At 36.6% G+C, this 10,467-nt stretch overlaps 1 long non-coding RNA gene across 12 annotated transcripts; it reads right to left on the bottom strand.

Moving 5' to 3' along the window:
* Positions 1-5,270: 5,270 nt before the first annotated feature.
* LOC127852531 (uncharacterized) lies at positions 5,271-6,357 on the bottom strand. Of its 12 annotated transcripts, XR_008036233.1 has the most exons (6): positions 6,244-6,357; positions 6,109-6,198; positions 5,988-6,070; positions 5,898-5,942; positions 5,642-5,852; positions 5,271-5,347 (listed from the first exon to the last, which is right to left on the bottom strand). It is a non-coding gene; the product is annotated as an uncharacterized LOC127852531 (long non-coding RNA). The 12 variants fall into 12 exon arrangements; XR_008036226.1 differs by lacking the exons at positions 5,898-5,942; positions 5,988-6,070 and having other exon boundaries at positions 6,154-6,198; positions 6,244-6,301; XR_008036224.1 differs by lacking the exons at positions 5,898-5,942; positions 5,988-6,070; positions 6,244-6,357 and adding an exon at positions 5,514-5,603 and having other exon boundaries at positions 5,271-5,430; positions 6,154-6,227.
* Positions 6,358-10,467: the final 4,110 nt, after the last annotated feature.

Below are 10,467 nucleotides of genomic sequence, written 5' to 3'. Positions count from 1 at the left end.
TTAAGGTCTATGCAACTAGGTTGTGACGAGGGTTTTAACCTTGCATTAGGGAACCATATTATGCCCAGCCAACCTGGTTGTGACGAGGGCTTTAACCTTGCATTGTGGTACGATATCATGCCCAGCCAACCTGGTTGTGACCAGGGCTTTAACCTTGCATAGTGGTAACCATATCATGTGAGCCAACCTGGTTGTGACGAGGGCTAAAACCTTGCATTGTTGAAACCATATCATGCTCAGCCAACCTGGTTGTGACCAGGGCTAAAACCTTGCATTGTTGAAACCATATCATGCCCAGCCAACCTGATTGTGATCAGGACTTTAATCTTGCATTGTGGTAACCATATCATGTGAGCCAAACTGGTTGTGACGAGGGCTTTAACCTTGCATTGTGGAAACCATATCATGCCCAGCCAACCTGGTTGTGTTCAGGACTGTAACCTTGCATTGTGGTACCATATCATGCCCAGCCAACCTGGTTGTAACCAGGGCTTTAACCTTGCATGGTGGTACCATATCATGCCCAGCCAACCTGGTTGTAACCAGGACTTTAACCTTGCATTGTGGTACCATATCATGCCCAGCCAACCTGGTTGTAACCAGGACTTTCACCTTGCATTGTGGTACCATATCATGCCCAGCCAACCTGGTTGTAAACAGGGCTTTAACCTTGCATTGTGGTACCATATCATGCCCAGCCAACCTGGTTGTAAACAGGGCTTTAACCTTGCATTGTGGTAACCATATCATGGCCAACCAAATAATTATGTGAGCAATGCATATATTTAGTCAATACTCATTTAATTAAAATAAATAGGAAAACCTTATCACAAATAAAATGGAGTATAGATTGAAAATCAAACATTACTTTTTTTAATGGTAAAATTGCCAGCGTATGGTACACTCTGCTTTTCTAGTTATACAGACAGTGAGAAGTAATTCTTTGCTCAGACTAATTAGATTTTGTGAACACAATGAAAGACACAGGGTTGTTGATTTCTGTGTGCCATATGATGTGTTTTATGATATTATGGTAATATAACAATATTTACAGAAGTGTAACCACATACAAGGTGACTTAATGTGATCCCAAAAGTGACAGTACAAAATTGTTTTCTTATATATACACATTGCTGAATTCCTATGGTTGTGTCACTTACAAAATAAGAGTCATACATGTATATACTTATTATTTAATATACATTTAAATAATAACAATTTAATGAAATAATGTATCAAGGAGCCTAGGAATAAGTACTATTTGTTTGGACCCTTAAGGGCAATAATTTATTTAAAGCGTGATTTATAGACGTTTTTTAATTAAGATAAAATAGCGACTTTACTTTTAGACAAGTAGAGTTTTGCTATCTGTACATGGAAGTTTCAACTTTATTTAAAATGTTTGATCCCTGTTGATTGATTCTGTGATAAGTTTCAGCAACTGACATACTTGTTTAAATTGTATTTATAATTTACTAAGTGTTTGTGCATGATATTTTTTGTTATAGAATTAAGTGTATATAAGGCTATAAGTGTATAATTTGTTATGTTTGTCAATGCAAACTTATTTCAGATAATTTTATTGTAATGATAATTGCAATAGTTATGTTTAATGGGCATTTTTTAAAGAAATTTAATTTGTACTTTTTTCAACCATTGTTTCATCACATAATTACATGTTTACATGTTATTTGTTTAATTGAAATATTCATATATTTTCATACTCATAACATACTCATAAGAACATATCTTCTGTTGTCAAAGTAAAAAAAAAGCTGATTTTTATTTACATTTCACTGTGTTGCAGTAGAATCACTTTTCAATTTAAAGTACTACAGTATCTGGAAAGTCAGTTTTGCCAATTATAAAAAATATAAGACTCGCTCTGAGAAAAGGGGGTTCAATTCATGTGCGTAAAGTGTCGTCCCAGATTAGCCTGTGCAGTCTGCACAGGCCTACCAGGGACAACACTTTCCGCCTAAACTGGATTTTGCTAAGAAGATACTTTCTGTTAAAGAAAACTATCAAACATTCGTTAAGCCCCCTTTTTGCAGAGTGAAGGTACATATTTATTGAACCCATGTGCATATTGTGTAGTAGTTTTGTTGTTGGTGTGTATAGATTTTTATGCTCCCCAAAAAAATTAGGGGGGAGCATATAGTCGCCGCTTTGTCCGTCCGTCCGTGTGTCCGTCCGTGCACAATTTTTGTCCGGGCTATTGCTCAGCAACTAATGACCGGAATTCAATGAAACTATGGGAAACTTCACTACCAAGAGGAGATGTGCATATTATCAGCGTGTTCTGGTCGGATGATTTTTCACAGAGTTATGGCCCTTTGAAATTTTCCATTACTGTACATACAAGTGCAATTCTTGTCTGGGCTATTTCTCAGCAACTAATGACCGGAATTCAATGAAACTATATGGGAAGCTTCACTACCAAGAGGAGATGTGCATATTATCAGAGGGTTCTGGTCAGATGATTTTTCACAGAGTTATGGCCCTTTGAAATTTTCTATTAACTGTACATATAGTGCAATTTTTGTCCGGGCTATTTCTCAGCAGCTAATGACCGGAATTCAATGAAACTTTATGGGAAGCTTCACTACCAAGAGGAGATGTGCATATTATCTGCGGGTTCTGGTAGGATGATTTTTCACAGAGTTATGGCCCTTTGAATTTTTCCATTAACTGTACATATAGTGCAATTCTTGTCCGGGCTATTTCTCAGCAACTAATGACCGGAATTCCATTAAACTCTATGGGAAGCTTCACTACCAAGAGGAGATGTGCATATTATCAGCAGGTTCTGGTCAAGACGTTTCCTTTTATCTGAATATATAGTAAAAATATTGTGACAAAACAAACCTTTGGGGAGCATCACCTGTCTCTGACGGTTTCCTGTTGTCTTCAATCATTGCAGCTGCTGTAAAATATGACAATGGTCTGAAATGCTTTAAAAGTTACTAAGCCAAGATGTTGAAGAATTTAGTTTTACTTTTTTTTTATTTTATTTTACTTTCGGTTCATTATATTGAGTTTGGAATCATTTTATTAAAAGTACTCATGGATTTTCGTTGCATAATTGCAGAATGAGATTCTGAATGTGCTGTGTTTACGCCCTCACAAAGTGAAGGCCATTCAGCTGTCCTTGTGTCCATCGTTTGCCCTGTTGAATGCCTAATATTAATATATTTTACTTAATTAAGAGATTAAATCAAAAGTTTTACATGCCACTTATTTCTTTCTTGATACCTAGTGTTATGGAAATGTGCTTACTATTATATTATCTGTGAATGTTGTGTTGATTATGTGTTGTCAAGAATTACTGTACAAGGGTTGTTTCCTTATTACATGATTTTGATATTATTTTGTTGCATTTTCACTGTTTTATTACTCTCATGTTCTATTTTTTAAATGGTGACTATGTCATGAAATGCGCAGTGTTTCCTTTTATAAATTGTTAGTTTTTTCCATACTTGTTCAATACATTCCCTGGTGTCTTTGTATTGGCCAGTAAGACTTTTTCACTGTTTTTGTTCAAGATAGTATTGCATGTAAAATAGTAACATCTGCCTTAATCATCAGCATTTTTGTTTCATTATGTTCTAATATATAACTTATGTGTCATTCTCTGAGAAAAGGGGGTTTAATGCATGTGTGCAAAGTGTCATCACAGATTAGCCTGAGCAGTCCACACAGGCTGATCAGGGACGACACTTTCGGCGTAAACTGTATTTTTGCAAAAGAAAGAGACTTTCTTTAAGCGAAAAATATCATAAAAGTGGAAAGTGGCGTCCCTGATTAGCCTGTGGAGACACTGTTTATCCCATCATCAGACGTGCATTGTCAAAATAAACCACTGTGGAATAAATTTTCCTCTATTTCGGCAGTGCTGAAATATAGCTGTCACGCGCGGGGGAGAATGGTCATATTACTCGGAATCAACTATAAAGTAATCATTTTTTTTTATTAAAATCGAATTAGATTCAACAAAACAAACAATTTGATACCAAAATGTATTTTTTTTTAAATAATGCAACTCAAAAAGCAAAAAAACATTATTTACAAATATTAAGTGCGCGTACTCGTGAAGTCATTATTAACACGTCATACGACACAATGCATGTTCTTTCACGCTTAAGCTGCGGTTGTTTAGTGTGTTTTCTTTCATTATTTCTTAAAAATCGGGGACGTAGAGGTATGATAAACAGAAAATAGGTTAGTTACTGATCTTTTTGTAATGTATTAGGCTCGGCACGATTAAAATAATGAAACAATGTTTGCTTAAAATAACTTTGGGATTTTCTGTGTAGTTCGATTTTCATATTTTATCTTTAAAGAAATAATTTACGACTAAGAAAATTGATGGGATAAATCGAATACTAGGTCGGTGCCGAATAAAGCAAAGTTTATTATGCTCGGCACGAAAATCTGAACCACTTGCCAAGGATCGTGGTTCAGATTTTCTAAGCCTCGCAAAATAATCTTTTCTTTATTTGGCATCAACCTAGTATTCTCTATATGCTCATGCATTAAACCCCCCTTTTCACAGAGCATGGCTCATATATATTTAACAATTTCTTATCAGTCCAGAAAGGGATCATGATTGGTTTATCATTAATTAAATGATGAATCATTGTCGTAAATAACGTTTCAAAAGTATCAAAAATGTCTTATTGCTAAATGCTTAGAATTTAAGAAAACACTGAAGTATTGGCTCTTACATTTGTTATTAATTTTAATGGACTTTTGTAAAATTATTTCATCCACCTACCATTCCAAGCCCAGTTCCAGGTTATTAAATATTCTTGTCATCTTTTGATTTGCCAATTTGTTATGGTTGTGCTTTATGTAGAATGTTTATTGTCTGTCTTAGTATGATTCCTTACAAAGTATTTAATGCGGGTATTGTTTTCAGTTTATTTTTAATACTTGGAGGTCTTAGAAATAATAAGATTATGAATATTTCGGTGTATTTTAAAGATTTTTCCACAAATTAAAACTTCCTTGGCTACATGGACCTTATACCAAGTTTTGTCTATGAATTGAACCACGTTCTAGGTAAACTGGGCTTAATGCATGTGTGCAAAGTGTCGTACCAGATTAGCCTGTGCAGACCACACACGCTCATTAGTGACGTCACTTTCTGCCTCAACTGGATTTTGTTTTAAAGAGAAATCCTTTAAAAGATCAAAATTACATAAAAGCGGAAAGTGTGTACCCTGATTAGTTTTTGCGGGCTTCACAGGCTTATATGGGACCTCACCACTCACATGCATTGAGCCCTGTTTTCCCTTATATGGGACCTCACTACTCACATGCATTGAACCCTGTTTTCCCAGACCTCACTACTCATATGCATTGAGCCCTGTTTTCCCTTATATGGGACCTCACTACTCACATGCATTGAGCCCTGTTTTCCCAGACCTCACTACTCACATGCGTTGAGCCCTGTTTTCCCTTATATGGGACCTCACTACTCACATGCATTGAACCCTGTTTTCCCAGACCTCACTACTCACATGCATTGAGCCCTGTTTTCCCTTATATGGGACCTCACTACTCACATGCATTGAACCCTGTTTTCCCTTATATGGGACCTCACTACTCACATGCATTGAGCCCTGTTTTCCCAGACCTCACTACTCACATGCATTGAGCCCTGTTTTCCCTTATATGGGACCTCACTACTCACATGCATTGAACCCTGTTTTCCCAGACCTCACTACTCACATGCATTGAGCCCTGTTTTCCCTTATATGGGACCTCACTACTCACATGCATTGAACCCTGTTTTCCCAGACCTCACTACTCACATGCATTGAGCCCTGTTTTCCCTTATATGGGACCTCACTACTCGCATGCATTGAACCCTGTTTTCCCTTATATGGGACCTCACTACTCACATGCATTGAGCCCTGTTTTCCCTTATATGGGACCTCACTACTCACATGCATTGAACCCTGTTTTCCTTTATATGAGACCTCACTACTCACATGCATTGAGCCGTGTTTTCCCTTATATGGGACCTCACTACTCACATGCATTGAGCCCTGTTTTCCCAGACCTCACTACTCACATGCATTGAGCCCTGTTTTCCCAGACCTCACTACTCACATGCATTGAGCCCTGTTTTCCCTTATATGGGACCTCACTACTCACATGCATTGAACCCTGTTTTCCCTTATATGGGACCTCACTACTCACATGCATTGAGCCCTGTTTTCCCTTATATGGGACCTCACTACTCACATGCATTGAGCCCTGTTTTCCCAGACCTCACTACACACATGCATTGAGCCCTGTTTTCCCAGAGTGTAGGTCAATCTGTAACTAATTCAGTTTGATGAAACATGGCAATCTTATCTCCTGGTATTTCCCTTAAAATGCAAATATTGACATGAGCACAAGAATAAATGTTTAGGGAATAATTCTGGTGTAGAATTATTCATATAAAGCTCATTTGCATCAGGTTTGTTTTTCTGGCAGTATACTGGATTCAAGTACAGTGGCACAAGTATGAGCACTTAGTACTGGTAAACCAGCTATCCCGGGATAAAGTGCGAGTTGGTCAACCAAACACCCTGGTAGGACTGAAATACTGTTCAAAACAACGAAAAACCAACTAAACAATCAAGCAAAACCTTCCAATATTATTCCAAATTGTTCTTTTTTTCGTTTGCTTATCAATTTTTATGAAAAACTTTTTTGTTATTTTGCTACCAGTGCTGTGCTGTCGTTTGTTTGGATTTACTTGTTATATAACTTGGCATGGTTTGTCTACACCAACAGGGGTCTGTATTCACCAACTAGGGTCTGTATTCACCAACCCGGGTCTGTCTACACCAACTGGGGTCTGTATTTACCAACCCATTCTTAGACTTAAGAGAACAAAATAGACTTAGACCCTATAAATAGTTAATGTATGTTTTCAAGTTTGTTGGATGCCTATAGGTTCTGTATGTCATTTGCAAACCATTTTGAAATAGTAAATGCTAAAACAAGTGTTGGCAAATATCACATTATATAATCACATATATGTTTCAGATATACATATTCTTTATTAGCTCACCTGAGCACAACGTGCTCATGGTGAGCTTTTGTGATCGCTTTTTGTCAGTCGTCCGTTATCCGCTGTGAGTTGTGCGGCGTCAACATTTGCCTTGTTAACTCTCTAGAGGCCACATTTATTGTCCAATCTTCATGAAATTTGGTCAGAACATTGGTTTCAGTGATATCTTGGATGAGTTCGAAAATGGTTACGGTTGCTTGAAAAACATGGCTGCCAAGGGGCGGGGCATTTTTCCTTATATGGCTTTATATGGCTATAGTAAAATCTTGTTAACACTAGAGGCCACATTTATTGTCTAATCTTCATAAAACTTGGTCAGAAGATTCATCCCAATAATATCTAGGACGAGTTCGAAAATGATGCCGGTTGGTTGAAAAACATGGCCGCCAGGGGGCGGAGCATTTTCCTTATATGGCTATAGTAAAACCTTATTAACACTATAGAGGCCACATTTATTTTCCGATCTTCATGAAACTTGCTCAGAAGATTTGTCCCACTGATATCTTGGACGAGTTCAAAAATGATGCCGGTTGGTTGAAAAACATTGCCACCACGGGGGCGGGGCTATTTTCCTTATATGGCTAAAGTAAAACCTTGTTAACACTCTAGAGGTCACATTTTTTTTCCGATCATCATGAAACTTGGTCAGAAGATTTGTCCCAATGATATCTTGGATGAGTTCGAAAATGGTTTTGGTTGCTTTAAAAACATGGCCACCAGGGGCGCGGCATTTTTCCTTATATGGCTATATCTGGCTATAGTAAAACCTTGTTAACACTCTAGAGGCCACATTTATAGTCCAATCTTCATGAAATTTGGTCAGAAGATTGGTCTCAATGGTATCTTGGTTGAGTTCGAAAATAATTATGTTTGCTTGAAAAAAATGGCTTCCAAGGGGCGGGGCATTTTTCCTTATAAGGCTATAGTAAAATCTTGTTAACACTCTTAGAGGCCGCATTTACTGTCTGATCTTCATGAAACTTGGTCAGAAGATTCATCCCGATAATATCTTGGACGAGTTCAAAAATGATGCCGATTGGTTGAAAATCATGGCTGCCAGGGGGCCAGGCATTTTTCCTTATATGGCTATAGTAAAACCTTGTTAACACTCTAGAGGCCACATTTATTTTCCGATCTTCGTGAAACTTGGTCAGACGATTTGTCCCAATAATATCTTGTTATCTCAGGTTAGCGACTTTGGGCCTTTTAGGCCCTCTTGTTTTTATTTTTGACGCTGTGCAGTATTTTCTGTCAATTTCATGTAACAGTAGTTGATATTGTACTGATACATTTTCCATCTTATTAATATTATATATACGGCTTTTAATTAATGATTTCATAGTTTCACATACAATATGATTGTTTTATCAATGCATGCAATACACCACTTTCTTTGTCAAGAAAAAACTACACACAAGAACCTTGCAATGCATGTATGTTAAATTGTTTTATTTAAGGGGAGTTCATATATTCAATAAATACTCTGCAATATTAACACACTAAGTAAAAGAAGTAAACAGTTCCAGATGTTTGTTTTGTTTTACATGGACAAGTTTTGTAAAAAAAAAAGAGAAATTTAGAATATCTAGCTGTTTGTTTCTTTCTAAGGCCAACTGTAAAAAAAATAAATATGTTCTTTAATCAATGTCTACTTCTAATTATTCAATATTTCATTTGAAATTTACATTTGAAAAAGTTTTCTTGAAAAATATTGCATTAAATATTTCATAAATAATATGAATTTATACCACTATTTCCGGATTTATTATGATGTACCTAAGTGTTTGGTCACACCTCTTCACACCATACATGTTTGTTTAAGTTTGATTCGGTATATAATAAATTCTATGCAAGTTTATTTTGTTGGATTTTTACTTTTTTTGTGTGGTTTTGTTGTTGTATCTCTCTACTGACACTATTTGGAAACTTTCAAACAACAGCAGTACCGGTAATGTGTAGCTTCTGCGAGTGAAGTTTAAACACCATTCAATGCGCATTTAGAGGTCGTCGTGGTGTAAGAGATTTGGAGTCTGCCTAGCGACGGGGAGGTCTCGTGTTCGATCCCCGCTGTGGGAGCATTCCTAATATCTCCCCCATAAAAAAAGTACTGTTTCTAGTCCCAGGGAACAGACTAATTAGCCATAGGCTTTCTATGCAATCGAGCTCAAATAAATAGGTTTAAACTAATGCACATTTAGACCATAACTGAACAGGTAAGATAATTAATGAATTCATTATGACACGTCCTTACTCAGAGCTTTGTTTAGATGCCCTTTGGATATTTGGACTATTGGCACTAGTGATGTGTGCAGATTTTGAAAACATTGTTTGGATTACATGTAAAGTCTAATGTAAAACGTGAAAGGTGTTATTAGTCCCCTACCGGTTTCACCAGAGGGGACTTATGGTTTTGTCTCCGTCCGTCCGTCCTTATTGCTTGGCAATAGTCTTGTTACTTTTGATGCAGACTTCTTAAAACCTCTGAAGGGTCTGTCAGACACATTGATTGGAGTCTGCTCAGGCATTTGAAGACAATTTGTCTGACTTGTATACTTCATATCTGTGATTAGATCACCTTGGTGTAGTGGACATGGTGTCCGCCTAGTGATCAGGAGGTCACGGGTTCGATGCCGCTGTGAGAGCATTCTTTAGATCTCCCCCAAAGACACTAAGAACTGGTTTTACCCAGGCCCAAGACTTAATGAATAGTCAAATGCTGCAGAGGAGCCCTGCAATTAGTGGGAAGAAGAAGAACTTGTTTAATTTCTTGCCAGACAAGATGTCTAACACTGCCTTAATGTCTTACATTCTCATTTTTTTTCAATTTTTTCTGATGGATTTGTGGATTCTGCTGATAAAAGCATAGCCCCAAAACATTTGAGTACTACAAAATGTTATCAAAAAAATGCGATAGAGTGACCATAAATCAATTAGGTATGTAAAACTAACACCATATAGTTCAAAAACACTCATTCATTATTCTAACATTTTGGCAAAATGTAAAATAAAGACATAATTAGTCCATGCTTTTTACAAAAGAAGTTTAAACATACAGAGTGAAGCACAACAATGGAAGATAGCAAGTAAAGTGAACATATTGTGGGTGAGTTAAGCTTTTGATAACAATGTGTCATTCACATAAATGTGCACTGGGTTAATTAAGTTTTGAAAAGATATTATTGTCTACCAGTTCATGTATTACATTTTGCTCCTATTGCTGTACATATACTTACAAAAGTAAGCCTAATCATATATCTAAAGCATCTACAGACGATACAACACTGCAACAATGATACAATGTTAGTCTTTAATACTAAATAATGGCAAAATAAATAATGATACACGAAACTTATCATTTTCAATTAAAAACAATTCAGTAGTGGAAATGTTTA

Source organism: Dreissena polymorpha, chromosome 1, assembly GCF_020536995.1.
Source record: "Dreissena polymorpha isolate Duluth1 chromosome 1, UMN_Dpol_1.0, whole genome shotgun sequence".
Taxonomy (NCBI): domain Eukaryota; kingdom Metazoa; phylum Mollusca; class Bivalvia; order Myida; family Dreissenidae; genus Dreissena; species Dreissena polymorpha.
Note: the sequence above shows the minus strand (reverse complement) of the source record. Positions and strands in the feature narration are given on the sequence as shown.